The 17,318-nt window shown below is 40.3% G+C and overlaps 1 pseudogene; it reads right to left on the bottom strand.

The window, feature by feature from the left end:
- Positions 1-473: 473 nt before the first annotated feature.
- On the bottom strand, positions 474-13,264 carry LOC138091883 (dihydrodiol dehydrogenase 3-like; annotated as a pseudogene).
- Between the last annotated feature and the right edge of the window lie 4,054 nt (positions 13,265-17,318).

Raw genomic sequence — 17,318 nt, 5'->3', positions numbered from 1 at the left:
TGGATTCATTATTATATAGTTATTATTAACATAATCATTTTCCATGATGCAAAAAGAATTAAAGATAAAACATCTTCACAGGTACCTGAAGGAATAGTGAGCTACAGGCACCGTGCCCTTTGTGTTTTCTGGGTCCCTCCACCCTAAGAGCAGGTACAGCAAGCCCAAGGATTAAGGGCATAAAGTAGTGAATTCACCACAATGTCCACTCTGGCCATCCTGGACAATGGCCACTCTTTCCTGGGCTTTCCTGGGACCCAGTCACATTTCTGTTGGTCAGAGATCAAGCCCTGGAGGAAGAGATCGAGACCAGAGCTCAAGCCCCTGGTCTGAGATCTACAGGAAGCCCCTGGTTTATTCCTACACTGGAAATCAGGACTGTCTTTCCAGAATTAAGCTTGTGAAAAGCACAACTCCCCTGTTGACCTGCCTGCTACAGAAAACAGTGTACATGTGAAATATCTGCAAGTCACTTACAATAGTATCTCATTATATCTTATATTTCTATTGAGGCCATCGATTGTTTTCATGTCTTCTGGAGTTAGCTCAAAATGAAACACCTGGAATGAAGGAAGAATCACATTAACCTCTCCCCCAAGAAGCTGGCCTCCCCCTGGGGACTGGAGGATTTTCCAGCTGGATGGAGATAAGAGGAGGGGACAGGGAAGCTGTATCTGTCCTCAGCTTCCAGGTGAACAAGCCTGGGACCCTCTGCTGAGTTATCACCTCTCCTTCCCACACCTTCTCCTTCTCTGTCCACCTCACAAACTTTACAGTGCATCAGTCCCTTATCTTTCTAAGTGAATCACATGTGACAAAAAACAAACTAAAATCTCCTTTTTCCAAACACATTGCCTTTGGACACTCCTGACTCCATATTGAACCTGAGCTGACATTAGACTGATTGCCTCTCCCCAACACACTCTAAGGGTGACAGCATTCAGCTGAAGCAGTGTGGGAAGGAAGCTCCTCCATGAAAACCTGTTCAGGAATCTTATATCAAACTACTCATTATCTATGATTGAACCTAACTAAAAATTTATGTAATGCTTTTGTGCAGAAAGTAATCGAATTGTTAAAACATTAAAGAACAATTTAATACTTAAAAATTCACATCATAATCATGAAATTGCAAGCTCAGTTTTGTAAAGAAATTCATTTTCTCCAAAGTGTTCTAGTGTTTCATTGCAACATGAACCAATGACTTGAGCATGTATTCTTTCCTGGAAGTTGGTAAAGTGATACTAAATTTTAAATAAAAGAGAGCTAATCAAAAGCAGTCAAGACATTCTTAAAAATAAAAAATTACCATTCTGAAAAGCAAGACTGATTTTTGACTTTAAGAACACAGTGCAGAAAACTGAATATTTAAATAGAAGAGAGACACCAAAAATGTATTTATGAAAACTTGATATGTGACTGAGCTGACAATGAAAATCTGTGAGGAAATATGGAACCTTAGATTTACATTTAAATATACATAAATATATATGTATCCATTTTCATATTATCTTAGATAATCAGTTCCAGCTAGATTACAGAACCAAATTTAAATGGAAACATGGAAACAAGTGATCAGGGGACAATTTCCCTTCCCCTTGACTTGGCCTGACCTGTAACCTGCATTGAATAGTGATATTTCCCAGAAGTGGTAAGCCAGATCTGAGCCCAGACAGGAAGAGGACTTTTTCCCTAATCACTGACTTAGGGTCATAGCCCTGTGCTGAAATGAAGACTAGGTTAGTTGGTACAGTCAAGCCAAATATTCATGAAAAACTATACAGAGAAACATGAAGGCCCATCTGACAAGAGCCATATCCACCTGCTAAAGCAGAACTGCCAAGCTGCTCTGAGCCGAACTTCAAATTCATAAAAGAACCCTGCCAAGAGGACAACAGCTTAGCTGAGTGAAGGCTGACTGTCAAACCACAGAAGCAAGAGACACATAAATGATCTCTGAATTAAATCCTGAAACTGAGGAGTTTCCTGTACAGCTATGGCTAAAGGTACAATAATGGTCTTCTACATGAAAACAAAATACAACCTAGCAAAAATGGACAAACTATTGAAGAACTTTCACAAAGACAGAAACTCAAGAAGATTAAATATATGAAAATGAAACCTTATTAGAATTCAGTGAAATGCAAACTAAAAACACAATGGTTTGGAGGTTAAAGATCACTGCCATAATTTTTCTGCCCTCATATTCACATGTTGATGGTGTTAGAGATGAAATTTTTGAGAGCCGATTAGGTAATGATGGTGGAGCCCTCATGAATGAGATTTAAACAATATATTCATAGAAGATATTTGGGAGAGCTCTATTGCCCCCTCCACCATGTTAAGATACAAAAAGAAGCCTGTGACTGGCAGCAGCACCCTCACCTGACCACACGGGCACCCTGAACTCAAATCTCCAGCTTCAGAATTGTTAGAAACAAATTTAAATTTTTTCTCAGGCACTCAATATGTGGTGTTTTGTTAGAGTGGTTCAAACGTTCTTAAAAAAAATCAAATAATTCAATTGCATCAATTGAGAACAAAGAAAACAAAACATCATTTGCATGAAGTGACAGAATACATTGCAAATGTAATGCTCAAACTAAAACCTTCATTATCTGTCCAACTGTGACCCTCTCCAGACATGATGCCTCTCCTGTTGCCACAGCAGGAGGAGAAAACCACCAGGAATACACACAAGGCATTCATGCTCAGGGAAAGAACAGGTAACTCGTCTTGGTCCAAAGACAGTCTGAGAGTCAGAAAAAGAATAACCTCATGAAGGATATTCCTTGGGAACCCTCTCCCCACAGTCCCACTCATCACCTGTATATTCTCCTTGATCCACTTCTTATTGTTACCTTTGGCCAATACCACAATCCCATGCTGTATCTGGTAGTGAAGGGCAACCAGAGCTGGGGTTTTCTTATGCTTTGGGGCAATGGCAGAGAGAACTGGGTCCTCCAAGAGAATAGGGTGGTTCAGGTTCACCCTGGAAGGAAATTCAGAAATGCTGAGAAGCTGAGACTAGGTACTCAGTTTGTGAGTAGGTTTCCCAAACAGACCAAGAGGTTCACTCTAGACCACTGCTTCTCAAAGTGTGGTTCACGGACCAGCATCATCAGTATCACCTGGGATCTGGTTAGAAATACAAATTCCATGGCTGACCTGAAGACAAAGTGAATTAGAACCTCAACTGTGTCACTTCCCAATCTGTGTTTACAGAGCTCTACAGGTAATTCAGAGGCACTATTGAGTTGAGACCAAGACTGCCAAACTCATGGATTTTCCCCTTGATTTTCAGAGGGTGTTTTTTCTTCTACAATCAAAGGCATGAAAAGAGAAACTGAAGGAAAAGACCAAAAATAGTTTGTAAATTTCACTTTTTCTAAGGTATTGGTAAAAATTGAGAGGCCTCAAAATAAGAGACATTTATTTCATCATTATTCTACTATAGATGCTTACAAAAATGGTCGAATTTCTTTTCTATCATGATAGACCTAGGAGTTATATATTATTATCTCAACTTTAGACATAAGGTAAGTGAGTCTAGAAACACATATTTCCTTTTAAGATGCTTTGTGAATTTTTTTAATTAATTTATTTTATTCTATTTTTAATATAAATTTATTTATTTTAATTGGTGGCTAATTACTTTACAATATTGTATTGGTTTTGCCATACATCAACATGAATCCACCACGGGTGTACACGTGTTCCCCATCCTGAAACCCCCTCCCACCTCCCTCCCCATACCATCCCTCTAGGTCATCCCAGTGCACCAGCCCTGAGCATCCTGTATCATGCATTGAGCCTGGACTGGCAATTCGTTTCACATATGTTATTATACATGTTAAATGCCATTCTCCCAAACCATCCCACCCTCTCCCTCTCCCAGAGTCCAAAAGCCTGTTCTATACATCTGTGTCTCTTTTGCTGTCTCTCATACAGGGTTATCATTACCATCTTTCTAAATTCCATATATATGCATTAGTATACTGTATTGATGTTTTTCTCTCTGGCTTACTTCACTCTGTATAATAGGCTCCAGTTTCATCCATCTCATTAGAACTGATTCAAATATATTCTTTTTAATAGCTAATACTCCATTGTGTATATGTACCACAGCTTTCTTATCCATTCATCTGCTGATGGACATCTAGGTTGCTTCCATGTCCTGGCTATTATAAACAGTTCTGCGATGAAAATTGGGGTACACGTGTCTCTTTCGATTCTGATTTCCTCAGTGTGTATGCCCAGCAGTGGGATTGCTGGGTCGTATGGCAGTTCTATTTCCAGTTTTTTAAGGAATCACCACACTATTCTCCATAGTAGCTGTACTAGTTTGCATTCCCACCAACAGTGTAAGAGGGTTCCCTTTTCTCCACACCCTCTCCAGCATTTATTGCTTGTAGACTTTTGGATTGCAGCCATTCTGACTGGTGTGAAATGCCACCTCATTGTGGTTTTTTGATTTGCATTTCTCTGATAATGAGTGATGTTGAGCATCTTTTCATGTGTTTGTTAGCTATCTGTATGTCTTCTTTGGAGAAATGTCTATTTAGTTCTTTGGCTCATTTTTTGATTGGGTCATTTATTTTTCTGGAATTGAGCTGCAGGAGTTGCTTGTATATTTTTGAGATTAGTTGTTTGTCAGTTGCTCCATTTGCTATTATTTTCTCCCATTCTGAAGGCTGTCTTTTCACCTTGCTTATAGTTTCCTTTGTTGTGCAGAAGCTTTTAAGTTTAATTAGGTCCCATTTGTTTATGTTTGCTTTTATTTCCAGAATTCTGGGAGGTGGATCATAGAGGATCCTGCTGTGAATTATGTCGGAGAGTGTTTTGCCTATATTCTCCTCTAGGAGTTTTATAGTTTCTGGTCTTACATTTGAATCTTTAATCCATTTTGAGTTTATTTTTGTGTATGGTGTTAGAAAGTGTTCTAGTTTCATTCTTTTACAAGTGGTTGACCAGTTTTCCCAGCACCACTTGTTAAAGAGATTGTCTTTAATCCATTGTATATTCTTGCCTCCTTTTTTAAAAAAAAAGGTGCCCATAGGTGCATGGATTTATCTCTGGGCTTTCTATTGTGTTCCATTGATCTATATTTCTGTCTTTGTGCCAGTACCATACTGTCTTGATGACTGTGGCTTTGTAGTAGAGCCTGAAGTCAGGCAGGTTGATTCTTCCAGTTCCACTCTTCTTTCTCAAGATTGCTTTGGCTATTTGAGGTTTTTGTATTTCCACACAAATTGTGAAATTATTTGTTCTAGTTCTGTGAAAAATACCATTGGTAGCTTGATAGGGATTATGTTGAATCTATACATTGCTTTGGGTAGTATACTCATTCTCACTATATTGATTCTTCTGATCCATGAACACGGTATATTTCTCCATCTATTAGTGTCCTCTTTGATTTCTTTCACCAGTGTTTTATAGTTTTCCATATATATAGGTCTTTTGTTTCTTTAGGTAAATATATTCCTAAGTATTTTATTCTTTTCATTGCAATGGTGAATGGATTTGTTTCCTTAATTTCTCTTTCTATTTTCTCATTATTCAGTTCAGTTCAGTTCAGTCACTCAGTCGTGTCTGATCCTTTGCGACCCCATGAATTGCAGCACGCCAGGCCTCCCTGTCCATCACCAACTCCCAGAGTTCACTCAGACTCACATCCATCGAGTCAGTGATGCCATCCAGCCATCTCATCCTCGGTCATCCCCTTCTCCTCCTGCCCCAAATCCCTCCCCGCATCAAAGTCTTTTCCAATGAGTCAACTCTTCGCATGAAGTAGCCAAAGTACTGGAGTTTCAGCTTTAGCATCATTCCCTTCAAAGGAATCCCAGGGCTGATCTCCTTCAGAATGGACTGGTTGGATCTCCTTGCAGTCCAAGGGACTCTCAAGAGTCTTCTCCAACACCACAGTTCGAAGCATCAATTCTTCAGCGCTCAGCTTTCTTCACAGTCCAACTCTCACATCCATACATGACCACTGGAAAAACCATAGCCTTGACTAGTCGGACCTTTGTTGGCAAAGTAGTGTCTCTGCTTTTGAATATGCTATCTAGTTTGGTCACAACTTTTCTTCCAAGGAGTAAGCGTCTTTTAATTTCATGGCTGCAATCACCATCTGCAGTGATTTTGGAGCCCCCAAAAATATATTCTCATTATTAGTGTATAGGAAAAGTACAACTTTCCAAAACTGAACCAGGAAGAAATAGAAAATCTTAACAGACTCATCACAAGCACGGAAATTGAAACTGTAATCAGAAATATTCCAGCAAACAAAATCCCAGCACCAGACGGCTTCACAGCTGAATTCTACCAAAAATTTCGAGAAGAGCTAAGACCTATCTTACTCAAACTCTTACAGAAAATTTCAGAGGAAGGTAAACTTCCAAACTCATTCTATGAGGCCACCATCACCCTAATACCAAAACCTGACAAAGATGCCACAATAAAAGGAAACTACAGGCCAATATCACTGATGAACATAGATGCAAAAGTCCTTAACAAAATTCTAGCAATCAGAATCCAACAACACATTAAAAAGATCATATATCATGACCAAGTGGGCTTTATCCCAGGGATGCAAGGATTCTTCAATATCTGCAAATCAATCAATGTTATTCACCTCATTAACAAATTGAAAAATAAAAGCCATATGATTATCTCAATAGATGCAGAGAAAGTGATTTACAAAATTCAACATCCATTTCTGATAAAACAAAAAAACTCTCCAGAAAGCAGGAATAGAAGGAACATACCTCAACATAATAAAAGCTATATATGACAAACCCACAGCAAACATTATCCTCAATGGTGAAAAATTGAAAGCATTTCCCCTAAAGTCAGGATCAAGACAAGGGTGCCCACTTTCACCACTACTTTTCAACATAGTTTTGGAAGTTTTGGTCACAGCAATCAGAGCATAAAAAGAAATAAAAGGAATCTAGATTTGAAAAGAAGAAGTAAAACTCTCACTGTTTGCAGATGACATGACCCTCTACATAGAAAACACTAAAGACTCCACCAGAAAATTACTAGAACTAATCAATGAATATAGTAAAGTTGCAGGATATAAAATCAACACAAAGAAATGAAACACACATTTTTTAAATGTGTTCATTAGTTAATAGGTAAATCATGACCTATTAGGTAAAGCTTGTGTCTCTGGTCTCAACTGGGGGATCATATATAGATTTTAATGCAGACATTTGTTATTCATGAGTCAACAAGCTAATACAATCTAGAAAAATTGGCTCGATGATGGGAAGATAAAAGAGAAGAATTCATTCCGTTACTCTGCTCTCTTCCCTTTGCCTATGAGAGTTATCTGAGTATTGTATGATTTAAACTATCTCATCAAAAATTGAATTTTACATAAATTTCCTGTTTTTTTCATTATAGTTCAGTACCATCCTTTTACTCTTGGGGATCCCAGAGCACTATAGGCAGCAAGAACAATATCATGTGACTTGCAGAAATCCAACAGTTTCCTCTGATTGAGATAAGGGTGACATTCCACCTGTAGAAAACCAATAGAGAAGAGTGTCAGATATTATGGAAACATAATACTAATATGACAGAGGGAGACAAAAAGTTTAAAAAATGATAAAGGAAAAACTATAACATTAAATGTAAACTGGAAATATTAACATCAACAGAGAAACAAAGAAAAGTGTTAATTTATGATGGACATAGATGGGAGAACCAGTCCAAGACTGACTAATCAAAAGATGGAAAGTACATTTGAGTAGACATTCATGAATAAATATTTCATAGACTGTTAGCATCACCATGAGCTTTTAACTTCACCCTCTAACCTGGATGATTTTCATAATGTCCAGTACAATTTTCTGAACTGTGTTCCCTGCTAACGACTTATAAACGCTGTGACACCAAGATTTAGGATTCAGCCATCAGAACCCCACACAAACCCTTAATACCCATTGCAACTGATTTAACTCTTTATTAATTTACCTTGGATTCCGTGTTTTCATGGTTTTCCTTCCTGTACAAAGCTTGCTCCAGGACACTTTCAACCTCCGAACTGGTCATGCTATCATCTCAGGGAAATGCTTCCTCACTCTACTTCTGGATTCTATTCACGATTTACCAGGAAGCCGTCTGCACTTTTTCCATCCAAATTTATCAGACAGAGATACCATTATGGGTTCTATTCACACCATCCAGACAGGGGCTCTACTCTCTAGAACCTTCTGTCCACAAATGTAGGATGAACAGGAGAGGAGGACAGACAGACATCTGGCTCCTGGGCAAGAAGGAGGTTCTGAAGAGCAAGAGGGAGATGAGCTGAGCTGCTCACCTGTTTGCAGACAGGATTGTACTTGAGCCCCGGCTTATTCAGGATCTTCCCCAGCTGCTTGTGGTTGAAGTTGGACACCCCGATGGACTTGGTCAGCCCTGCATCCTTACACTTCTCCAGTGCCTGGGAGGGAGGGGTGGTGAACAGTCACTTGGAATGGGCAATAGAACAAGAATAAAAGCTGGAAAAAAAAATCTGTAAAAAGTGTCATCCATCAAGAATTAACATTGATTATCAAGAAGAAAACAGGGGAAGACATTATACAAAAAGAATTATCATCTCCTCTTTGAACCCTGGAGAAGACATATCACATGGAAGGAAAGAGATGCCTGTCTGCACTGTCCCATACATCTCCTCCTCCTTTCCTCTCTGGAACATTTCAGCAATGGTTTCCTCCCGACAACCCAGCATCACAGCCCTTAGACTTTATGAACTGCTGGGTCTGATGGTCCACAGCTCATTCTCACAGGTGGGAGAAATGAAAGAGGTTCCCACAGTCCTGGCTCCTCCTCTGGTCTCTCTCCTCCCCATACCCACCTCTCATGTGTGACAGAAATCCACTGAGTCAAATACTAGTTTTCCATTTTCATCTGTTGGCAAAATGTCCTCCCCTGGCTGGAATGGAAGCAGTCATTTTATAGATGTCACAAAATAATTTCTCCATAGTTAGCCAGGCTCCCAGGAATTAAACCTCCATGAGGTATCTTTACAACTTTCTAGATACTAATATTTGCAAAGTGATTTTATCTATGTAAGCAATGTCTTCAGGAGAGAGGGTTACTCTACTTTTTTATACTAAATATACGTTGTAATAAGTACAGATTTTCTACTTCCTAAAATGGACTTCCTGTGGCGTCTGTGAATTTTGTCTCTTCTTGTACTTGCCTCTTTAGAAGTGCTTCTGTGAGCTGGGAATGACAGTAAGTTACATGGCTTTATTTCTAGAATAAAAATTGAAATCTTGACCTGGGCTAGATAATCAGACTTCCTTTTATCTCTGAGCATCAGGGGCCCTAGAGAAGGCATATGAACCAGCAAGTCTCTCCTTAGGTTGATATGGAATGTGGAAGATCCAGCCATGCTCTCAAATATTCATGATCATGAGCCTTGAGCTGCCCCAAGGCAGCTAATGGAAAATGTTCAGTAAAAATAAAGCAAACCATGAGTAGTACCCTGATAAGGGATAGAAAAAAAGGAGACATTTCTGAAGAGTACTGCAACCCTCTGTCTGTGGCTGGAACTTGCCAGCTATGTAGTCCATGAAGCTGTTTTTTGTCAGATGGCTTGAGTTCTGTTACATGAAATCAGTTGTTCTAAGTAAACCTTTCTTAAAGGCTAAGTGCAAACTACAGACCTCATCTGAAGACAGGAAAGAGTGTAGGCAAGGTCTCCCAAGTCCCTATAAAGGTATGAGGCTTAGACCCACACAGAGGGAGCACCACCAAATCTGCTCACCTAGAAAGGGTGAAAGGCAAGATAAACTCATCATGTTCAATGTAAGGCAGTGTCATGCTCACCACGGCTGCACCAAACTCTTGGTTTATGAAATTCCTAGAGACTCAGGAATCATAACCAGGACTGGGTGCAGAACTGGCTTATTTCTATTTCCAAAAGTTTTCAAGCAGAGACTCTCAGATTATTTAACTCCTTTTTCTGGGAGGCATGTAAGGAATTCAAAGAATCTCAGTTAAAAGATGATTATAAATGATTACTTGGGGGATTCTACTCTAGTGTAATCATTCCTTCAACCTACTAGACAAATCTTACTTCAACCATCCAGGCAGGTTGATGAACATTTTAACACAAGATATAGCATTGATGTGATCACACAAATTTCCAACATTCAGAGCCAGTGGATAATGCATAATATAGAGATCAACATAGTCCAGTTGAAGATTTTTCAGTGACTTTTCCAAGGCTGGTCAGACCAACTCCAGTCGAAAGGATGTGCACCAAAGCTGCAGATGTTAAGAAATAAAATTTGTATTAATAAAACTGTAGTTAATTTTTTTTTGGGGGGGGGAGGTGGTGTGTACCATGTGGCTTGTGGGATATTACTTCCCCTACCAAGGATGGAATCCCAGCTCATGGCAGTAGTGCACCACGTCTTAAGCACTGAACCACCAGGAAACGCTAATACTTTAGGAATATACCAATAAGCATAGTTCACCAAACAACTCTTCACTGAACAAATGATCCTATTATATAATTTTCACCTGGGCATAATCACTTGCACACATGTGCACACACACAACACACACAGTACCTTCGAAGTGCAGAATATGTCTTCTCTCTTCACAGTGCCATCTGCAACCTTACTTTGAATGGCCTGGCCTATCTGCTCTTCACTTTGGTACACATGAGCACAGTCAATATGGTGGAACCCAACCTCTACAGCAAATGCTGTGAATTCCAGAGCTTCCCTCTTGGCAACCTACATAAGCAACAAAGATAGAAGCTGAATATCACATAAGAAATTGCTAGACACAAGCTTTCACATTTCCAATATAAACATTTCTTTGCACCTTTGGTTAGTTCTGTATGTGTAGTGATGAATGCTTGATGATTTCCCTGAACATTCCTGGTCAGTGGTTAAGTGGACACCTAGGAACCCTTCAACCTGAGGCAATCAGTGGTTGATTAATGGCATCAGAGACCTCAAGACCACCTGCAGAACCCAAAGAATTCAGCGTAAAGTTGTAGTCATGGATATTATTTATATAGTGAGACGTTTGAAGATAAATCAACAAAGGTGCCTGGTAAAAGCATCAAGAAACGAAGTAAAAGCTTCTAAGTTCTCTGTCTACCAGTGAGGCCACAAAGAAAACACCACATAAAAACTGTATACAATCAAGGTGTACAAAGTAATGTTGTTTCTGTTCAGTCACTCAGTCCTGTTCAACTCTGTCTGACCCCAAGGACTGCAGCACTCCAGGTTTCCCTGTCTTTCATTATCTCCTGCAGTTTGCGCAAACTCATGTCCATTGTGTCAATAATGCCGTCCAACCATCTCATCCTCTATCATCTCCTTCTCCTCCTGCCCTCAATCTTTCCCAGGATCAGGGTCTTTTCCAATGGGTTGGCTCTTTGCATCATGTGACCAAAGTAGGAGCTTCAACTTCAGCATCAGTCCTTCCAAGGAATACTCAGGGTTGATTTCCTTTAGGATTGACAGGTTTTGTCTGTCTCCTTGCTGTCCAAGGTGCTTTCAAAAGTCCTCTTCAACACCACAGTTCAAAAGCATCAATTCTTTGCACTCAGACTTCTTTATGGTCCAACTCTCACATCTATTCATAACTACTGGAAAACCATAGCTTTGACTATATGGCCCTTTGTCAGCAAAGTAATGTCTCTGCTTTTTAATACACTGTCTAGGCTTCCCATAGCTTTTCTTCCAAGGAGCAAGCATTTTTTAAATTCCTGGCTATAGTCACCACCCACAATGATTTTGGAGTCCAAGAAAATAAAGTGTGCCACTGTTTTCATTTTTCCCTCGTGTATTTCCCATGATATGATGGGACTGAATGCCATCATAGTATTTTTAATGCTGAGTTTTAAGCCAGCTTCTTCACTCCCTCTTTTACCTTCATCAAGAAGCTTTCTAGTTCCTCTTCTCTTTCTGTCATTAGGGTGTTGTCATCTCTATTCTTGCCTGGAGAATCCCATGGACAGAGGAGCCTGGCAGCCTACAGTCCATGGGACTGCAAAGTCAGGAAAGACTGAGTGACTAAACCACCACCATCACCAAGGAACGAGCCAGTGAGCTTCAGTAACATCCTGGCCCCTTCATTCCCCTCACCCCACTTTGCTCTACAAAGTATACAAGTCCTGTCTTCTATCTGCAAAATGTCTCTGAATATGTTTTTCCTTTTTATGAATTAGAATAGTGAGACTCAAAGTTTAAGGACCAATCCCTTGCCACGTCTACCCTAAAGACAAGATAGACAGCAAACTTTCTCACTTCCAGACTAGAGACTTACCAGCCCATCTTATGCCCGAGCACTGCAAACCGTACTTTAAAAAAAAACATTGAAAGTGAAATTCACTCAATCATGTCCAACTCTTTGTGACTCCATGGACTTTAGCCCATCAGGCTCCTCTGTCCATGGGATTCTCCAAGCAAGAACATTGGGGTGGGTTGCCATTTTCATCTCCAGGGGATCTTCCTGGCCCAAGGATCGAACCCATATCTCCAGCATTGCAGGCAGATTCTTTACCATTTGAACTACCCAGGGAAGCCCAAGAAAACATTACAAAATCTAGCCTGTAAGGTAGTACCTTTTCCCTTCAAATGAGATTATATTTTCCCTAAGAATAAGTTTCCAAGCAGAAACAGCAATATGAGGCAAAACACAGTTGGAGTGTTTCTTGCCTGCCATCTAGCAGGCACTCCACAGTAGAAAAACAATTCATTCCCATTATTTTTCATTCATCTCATCTATAGGACGTCCCACCCCAAATACTTCTCTGTGTTATGGCTTTTTGGAAGGAGGAAAGAGTTCTGGAAATAATTAAATATACATATAAACCTCACCATTGCAATCACCTTCAAAGCAAAGAAGCTGACAATTTTCTTGACAGCTGAGTCTCCTCTTCTGCCAAGCTGGGAAAGAGACAGAAACTGGAGGGGAACCCAGAGTAATCTGCAGGTGAGCACAACCTCAGACCCTGATGCAGAGTGGAGACTGGATGCTATCTCCCATTTCACAGAGCATGGTTCTAGCCTGATTGGTGGAACCACATGACCCTCCCAGAGTCATCCAGGAACTCAGGGCTTGACAACCCAAGTCCCTTCTATTCATGTTACATTCACTTACTATTTATATCTCAACCCACAACCACTACTGTTACCTCTGGAGGTGCATAGGTTCCAAATCCCAGAACAGGAATGAAGTGGCCATCATTAAGCTTCACCTTCTGGCCTTTGGGATCCATTGCCTGTTTCTCCTCTGAGTAAGCAGATTGATATTTTCTTCTTCCTTCATAGGTTATAAATAACAGGAAGTTCACACCCCAGTTCACTGTCCAACATTAGCATATATACTGTAGGAGAAGTATGATTAAACTAGTGTCCATGGAATAAGGAGAGGCTTGAAGACAGTCAACTTGTTTAATTTTTTTTATCAGCATAACCTCAAGTATTATATACTGATGAAATTGGGTGGGCAATTATTGACCATTAGTTAGACTAGAAACTTCCAACAACAATCTTTTTTGTTTTCCTCTTATGACCATAATGTCAATCAAAGATTGATTGAAAAAGCTATCTTACAGTACAAACACACACACATACATAAATCACACAATCTGAAAGTGTTTAATAGCATTTTTTAAAATGTTACCCTTTAATAAAGAATCAAAACTTCAAATGAAAATAAATTTGTCTCTTTATATTTCCCACCAGGAGAATTATTATGCTTTACAGACCTGACTGGTGAAATCCTGGACAGTATACAGAAACCAGACATTTTGGCAAAATACTTATTGGAGATTAATTATTAATAGCCTTAGGATACCATATGCACTGTGCAAAGAGACTCTGAGTGTTTATACATTGTACTTAGTTATATAACTTTAAGAGTACTCGTAGATTAGCACTGAAACATGCATAGTACCATACGTGTAATAGATGACCACTCCAAGTTTGATGTATGAAATGGGGCACTCAAAGCTGGTCCACTGGGACAACCCAGAGGGATGGGATGGGGAAGGAGGTGGAATGGCAGTTCGGGACAAGGGGACACATACAACCGTGGTTGATTCATGTCAATGTATGACAAAAGCCACCACAATATTATAAAGTGATTAACCTCCAATTAAAATAAGTAAATTAATTTTTTTTAAAAAGATTATTCTCATAATGTAGCTGATACATATTTTACATAATTTACTGTTCCACATTATTCATAAAAGAAAAAACTATAAACAAATTAAAATATTATAAATTTGGAAAGAAAACAGAAGTTGTGATGCACTGATACATGAAAATGTAGTGAAGATAAATAAAATTTAACATGTACAGTGATGTCAGCAAACTGGTGAGATGGGAGGACTGAATTCTCCCAAGAAAAAAACAAGAGAAGAAAGAGAAATTAGTTTTAAAACTTGATAGGAGTTCTGGAAAACAGTCAAACAAAGATTGGCAGCAACAAATGAATAGGCAGTTAGGAAAAATCGAGAACAGAGTAGAAGGAAATTTCATCATGTGTTACTCACCTGTACCCTCCTCCCGCCTGGAGCAGTGCAGTCTTGATCAGCTCCCACTTGCCTCCCTCAAACCAGAGCGATCAGAGGAAACCTTATTGCGAGGTTCCAACCAACTTGGGAGCTTCCTGGAGACTGGTATCTGTTCCACTTAACTCTAAGCTTGAACTGAAGAGTTCCTGGAATGTCTATTGCAGCTGCAGGGGAACTATATATGTGTGTGTGTGTGTGTGTGTGTGTGTGTGTGTGTGTGTATACATATATATGGAACCAAGGACAAAGGAATAAGGGTGGAGACATAGACTAGACCATGTATTAAAAGGCCCTGAATAGAATGGGGGTGTGGATTTGGGGGACATAGTGCATTCAGAAACAGTCATAAATTCACCAGAATCAGATAACCAGTCTCGACCAGGTAAGATGCTAACTCAAAAGTGAACTGAGCCACCCTGAGCTTTCCTGTTGGGCTGATCCCAGGACTAGGAGTTAACTAGTGAAAGTTATGACAAGGAACAACTCTACCAAGAGTGAGCATTTGCCTTTTTCAAGGATCCAACTGAATGCACACACACAGGAACACGCACACATCTGGACGGAGCAGGGCAGCCTCAGAGAGAGCCCTGAGGAGCAGGGTCTGGGGCTCTGATGGCATGCCAGCGCTGCACCACATGCATGGCTGCCCGCACTGGGGGCTGCTCCTGCACACCTTCCTCCAGCTCTGCCACCCTCTGGGGCAAATGTGCCAGTGTGGAGGAGGGGGGTGCACACTTACAAGGAGTGGAACCAATTTGGACCCAACTCTCAGAGTTCTGCTCCAGCATCTTGGGACTCACCTGGCCCAGTAGGGTGGGGACAGCCACTGAGCACAGGAGAAGCCTTTGCTCACACTGGGCTCTGGCTCTAGCCTGCCCGTCCCCCTCCCAACAACATGACAGTTGCCAGCACTCCCTGGGAAGGGGTGACCCTGCCCTCCTCAGCTCCAGCTCTGCCCCAAAGCCTCTGGGCACACAGACTGCACATGGATAGGTCCACACAAGGATACCCGTGCAAACCAGGACAGGTAACTTTTATTACCTAATTTCATAAGAAGGAGGAAGCTAAGCAAAATGAGAGGGGAATTTGTGTCAGATGAAACAATAAGGAAAAAAAAACCTGAAAAGGTCAGATATTGAGACAAAGATTAATAATTTATCAAAATAATTTACCAGAATACAGAATCATAAGAAGAATGCTACATTAACTAGGGAATAGAACATACTAGCATTCACAGTGTAGGGGTTCCAGAAGCAGAAGAGATGTGCAAGGGGTCTGAAAATGTAGGTGTGATGAAATTGTGGCTAAAAATTTCCTTTAACCTGGGACTTTCCTGGTGGCCCAGTGGTGAGGACTCGGTGCCTCCCACTGCAGGGGTTACAATTCTGAACCTGGTCTGAGAACAATCTTGTAAAGGTGATTAAAATCTTGAGATGCAAGATATTCTTGGTTTCCCTGGTAACCCTAATATAATGACAAAGTCCTTACATGTGTGACATGGAAGGGTTGTAATCGAAGAGAATGTGGGAAGACAGGATCATTAGATAAAAGATTCTAAGATGCTATAGTCTATCTCTGAATATCTCGGTAGAGTCTGCAAGATGAAGACAGAAGAGTTCTCTTGTTCAGTTTCTCAGTTGTGTCCAACTCTTTGCCACCACATGGACTGCAACACAGCAGGTTTCTCTGTCCTTCGCTATCTCCCAGAGTTTGCTCAGATTCATGTCCATTGAGTCAGTGATGCCATCCAACCATCTCATCCTCTGTACTCCCATTCTCCTCTTGCCCTAGTCTTCCCCAGCATCAGGGTCTTTTCCAATGGGTTGGCACTTAGCATCAGGTGGCTAAATATTGAGCTTCAGCTTCAGCATCAATCCTTCCAATGAATATTCAGGGTTGATTTCCTTCAGGATTGACCAGTTCAATCTCCCGGCTGTCCAGAGTCTTCTCTAGAACCAAGTTTGAAAGCAACAGTTCCTCAGGGCCCAGCCTTCTTTACAGTCCAACTCTCACATTCATACATGACTACTGGAAATGCCATAGCTTTGACTCTACGGAACTTTGTCAACAAAGTAATGGCTCTGTTCTTAAACAGGCTATCTAGATTTGTCATAGTTTTTCTTCCAAGGAGCAAGCATCTTAATTTAATGGCTGCAGTCACCATCTGCAGTGATTTTGGAGGCCAAGAAAATAAACTTTGTCACTGTTTCCAAGTTTTCCCCATCTATTTGCTGTGAAGGGATGGAACCAGATGCCATGATTGTAATTTTTCAAATATTGAGATATAAGCCAGTTATTTCTCTCTCCTCTTTCACCTCCATCAAGAGACTCCTTAGTTCCTATTTTCTTTCTGCCATTAAGATGATGTCATCTGCATATCTGATGTTACTGATATTTCTTCTAGCAATCTTCAGCCCACCTTGTGATTCATCCAGCCCGATGTTCCATATGATGTACTCTGCATATAAATTAAGTAAGCAGGGTGACAATATATGGCTTTGATGGACTCCATTCCCAATTTGAAACTAGTCCATTGTTTTGTGTCCAGTTCTAACTGTTGCTTCTTGGCCTGCATACAGGTTTCTCAGGAGGCAGGTAAGGTGGTCTGGGATTTCCATCTCTTTAAGAATTTTCCACATTTTGTTGTGATCCACAGAGTCAAAGGCTTTAGCATAGTCAATGAAACAGAAGTAGATTTTTTTTTTGAATTCTCTTGCTTTTTCTATGATCCAATGGATGTTGGCAATTTGAT

Source organism: Capricornis sumatraensis, chromosome 15, assembly GCF_032405125.1.
Source record: "Capricornis sumatraensis isolate serow.1 chromosome 15, serow.2, whole genome shotgun sequence".
In the NCBI taxonomy this organism is placed as follows: Eukaryota; Metazoa; Chordata; class Mammalia; order Artiodactyla; family Bovidae; genus Capricornis; species Capricornis sumatraensis.
The sequence above is the reverse complement of the archived record's forward strand: the minus strand, read 5'-3'. Positions and strand labels throughout refer to the sequence as shown.